This window comes from Schistocerca serialis, chromosome 1, assembly GCF_023864345.2.
Source record: "Schistocerca serialis cubense isolate TAMUIC-IGC-003099 chromosome 1, iqSchSeri2.2, whole genome shotgun sequence".
NCBI classification, from domain to species: domain Eukaryota; kingdom Metazoa; phylum Arthropoda; class Insecta; order Orthoptera; family Acrididae; genus Schistocerca; species Schistocerca serialis.
The window spans coordinates 960,442,109-960,446,473 of record NC_064638.1 but is presented as its reverse complement, the minus strand read 5'-3'; positions in this window follow the sequence as shown (position 1 = coordinate 960,446,473).

Sequence of the window (4,365 nt, the reverse complement as noted above, 5' to 3'; positions counted from 1 at the left end):
TCTGATGAAAAAGAACAAAAAATACGCACCTTCGTAAGTGAGATGTGATCAGGTGCAATGAGCTTGAGAGGCCACGAACATCACATCTCCTCTCCACGAGGGTCATGCGAACATTAATGGAGTGAGTTGTAAACAGCACCTGAAGATAGGAAGCTACTAGTGGTGAGAAAATCCCATGCCACCTACTTGGCGAAAGAGGGAGAAAAACACGTCAGCTGTGCCTGTCAGCCTGATTGTGCCCGACGGAGGGTTAAATATCCATAACAAATAAACATCAGTGTTTTCAGAAATAGGGAAGAAGTAATGTTTCAAGACTATGTGGTGCAATATAGCTGGACAGTTTGTATAACAAAACTTCAAAGCTGGATTATTAACAAACAGTTTACTCCCTTTAGTTGCTAATATAAATTGGGTAACATATTAATGTGAAATGTAATCTGAAATTGTAAACTTATTTGTTCTTATATTTTAAAAGGCAGTTTACAACTGGAACTTTGTACACTCATAACAGTATAAAATTCAGAAAGTTAACAATTTGGGCTAGAATGTCCTCTTCAGTGAATGCTGATATGAAGAGGGAATTTAAGATAGGAATGGGAAGTAGACCCATTTTAAAAACCCCCAAAGAGGTTTTACTAACCAAAGGTTAGTGAAATGCTCTTCTACAATCCAGAAGGTGGAATGTAGACAATTTGGAAAAAGAATTACAACCCAGTACTCAAGGGTAAACTAACAAATACAGGTGTAAATGCCAAAAATAGTGAGATACAGGTGGTGTGAAACACAAAAAACATTAAATGGTTAAATTATGTAAGAAAAAACATGGGTCATATGTGTAGTACCCGAAATATACAAAACTATAAAGGTATAGTGTTAATAGTGTGTAGTAGGAGTAATCCACTAAATTACAGGCCCATATCGTTAACATCAATATGTAGCAGGATTTTAGAACATATATTGTGTTCGAACATTATGAATTACCTCAAAGGAAACAGTCTATTGACACACAGTTAACATGGATTTAGAAAACATCATTCCTGTGGAACACAACTAGCTCTTTAATCACATGAACTACTGAGTGCTATTGACAAGGGATTTCAGATCGATTCCATATTCCTGGATTTCCGGAAGGCTTTTGACATACAAGCAGCCCATAGTAAAATTACGTGCTTATGGAATATCATCTCAGTTATGTGACTGGATTTGCAATTTCCTGTCAGAGAGGTCACAGTTCATGGTAATTGATGGAAAGTCATTTGCAAATGATGCTGTCGTTTATCAACTAATAAAGTCATCAGAAGATCAAAACAAACCACAAAACGATTTAGAAAAAATATATGAATGGTTTGAAAAGTGGCAGTTGACCCTAAATAACGAAAAGTGTGAGGTCATCCACATGAGTGTGAAAAGGAACTCATTAAACTTCGGTTACATGATATATCAGTCTAATCTAAATGCCGTAAATTCTACTAAATGCCTAGGTATTACAATTACAAACAACTTAAGTTGGAGAGAACACACAGAAAATGTTGAGGGGAAGGCTAACCAAAGGCTGCAGTTTATTGGCAGGACACTTAGAAAATGTGACAGACCTACTAAGGAGACTGCCTACACTATTCTTGTCCATCCTCTTTTAGAATACTGCTGTGCAATGTGGGATCCTTACCAGGTAGGACTGACGGAGTACATCAAAAAAGTTCAAAGAAAGGCAGCACATTTTGTATTATCGCAAAATATGGGAGAGAGTGTCACAGAAATTATACAGGATTTGGGCTGGAAATCATTAAAAGAAAAGCATTTTTCTTTGCGATGGAATCTTCTCACGAACTTCCAGTCATCAACTTTCTCCTCTAAATGTGAAAATATTTTGTTGACACTGAGCTACATAGGCCGGAATGATCAATACAATAAAATAAGAGAAATCAGAGCTCGTACGGAAAGATACAGGTGTTCATTCTTTCCGAGTGCTATACAAGATTGGAATAATAGAGAATTGTGAAGGTGGTTCGATGAACCCTCTGCCAGGCACTTAAAAGTGATTTGCAGAGTATCCATGTAGATTTAGATGTAGATATAGATGTAGAGAACACTTTAGGGACAAACAATTTAAAATATTAAAGTTTACATTGGTATGTGGTTTCAATTACAACAAACCATACTTAAAGCATATTTGAGTAACTCCCACAGTGTGAACCAAAACAAAGCCCAAAACATGTAACCCAAGATTCTTTTCTAAGAAATATAAGATACATTTTAACATTCATCTCGAAATTTGATTTTTCTACATAAGTTACTTCTTCTGGTGGGATCTCCACCCTCTGCAATCAATGTGGCATTTTAGAAAAGTCTAAACAGAAAAATTCCCATGAGACAAAATGCTTGCTCAGCCTGACACCTAACTGAAATCACAAGTGTGACTCTAATCCAACAATATATGTAAGAGTAAGATCAAAAATCATGTTTAATGACTGAGTATAGCTGGCCTGGGTGGCTGAGACGTTCTAGGCGCTACAGTCTGGAATGGCATGACCGCTACGGTCGCAGGTTCGAATCCTGCCTCGTTCATGGATATTTGTGATGTCCTTAGGTTGCTTAGGTTTAACTAGTTCTAAGTTCTAGGAGACTGATGACCTCAGAAGTTAAGTCCCATAGTGCTCAGGGCCATTAGAACCATTTGACCGAGTATAAAGTGTTTATATCAGAATTATCATCTTTGTGTGATATGAGTACAGTCTCAATGTATGTATAATCATTTTCAATTTGCTTCACAGCATCAACTTGAAGTTCCTTGCAACACACACACACACACACACGCACACACACACACACACACACACACACACACACAGAGTGATTATAATTAAAGTTAAACATGGAGAAGGGAGAAAACATATGGCAGAAGAAAAAAAATAGTGTGATAATTCATCAATAGATTGTGCTGTATGTATCACAATATGTAAATGAAAATATCTGTTATGCGAACTACCCATTGAAGTTGGTATAAACACGTTGGGTAAATGGCTTTTCCTCCTTTTGCATCTGCGATGTTCGCCATGACTGTCTCAATGCAGGATCACGCTCTGCTTGTGAAGCTGTATTACAAGAATGATGACTCTGCACACGTTGTTCTGCAGAAGTTGCAGACACTGAAGGGTTTGAAAAAAGGCACTGGTCTGAAGACTGCCATGGGTCTGGAGAAAATGATTTGGACATTCGAAAAAGGCGGGTTCCTTAGGCGTGCAACCTGGTAGAGGGAGGAAACGAATTTATTCGATGTCAGTGTAAGCAGTGGCCACAGCAATGCAGAAGGAGAGGTATGGTGGTGTGCAAATGTTTAATGCATGGAGAATTGCCCAAGTACTGGTCATACCCATGAGCATAAATTTCTACAAATCATCCCTCTTTGCTCTCCATTCAGAACTACCCATGTGCACGACTTGCTTCCTGTTGACCTGCCAGCAAGAGAGACTTTTGCTTTAGAATTTCTTGCTCACATGGAAGTGGACAAGATTGGCCGTGGAAGATTTTGTGGACAAACAAAGCCCAATTCCATCTGACATGATACATGCAGAATTGTCAAATATGGGCAACAGAAAATCCACAAGCTAATCAACCAGTACCATTTCATTCTGGAAAGGTCACTGTGTGGTGCTGATTTATGGCATCATTTATCATAGGGCCATATTTTTTCGAACAGACGGGTGCTTCCAGTCCTGTTACATGTACCATCACTGGTAAGCACAATGAGTGTCTTTTGCACAACCACATCATTCCAGCTCTACAACAGCATGGATCTGGGGATGGGATCATTTTTATTCAAGATGGCACACCTTGGCACATTGAAAATACAATTAAGCAGCTGCTGAATCTTCATTCAGAAAGGCCATAATTATCAGCCATTGTTTCCCTAAAGCCTGGACATCCCAATCACCTGATCTTAACCAGTGTGACTTCTTGTTGTGGGGCTGTCTGAAAGATGTTGTGTTCAGTGTTCCAACTGCAAAGTTAGCTGCATTGAAGGCATGCATTGTGCAACATATCCTGAATGTGACCCTGGAAATACTTCTATCAGTCCTGGAACATACTGTTTCTTGATTTCAACTTGTTGCTGCAAATGGTGGACAGCTTATTGAACATGTTTTGTGGCAGTCACATGGAAATTAATAGTCTGATCTGACTCTGATTGATACTTTTTATGCAGTTTTTGGCCTCAATTGAATTAAAAACTGATCTGAATGATGCTTTTTATGTGGTTTTTGGCCTCAGGACAATTAAATCTCTTTCTTGCTATGCGATTTGATATGACCTTGCCATGGTGGATGGGCTTACGTAACTAACAGTATGACTCCTGTACACCCATCCACA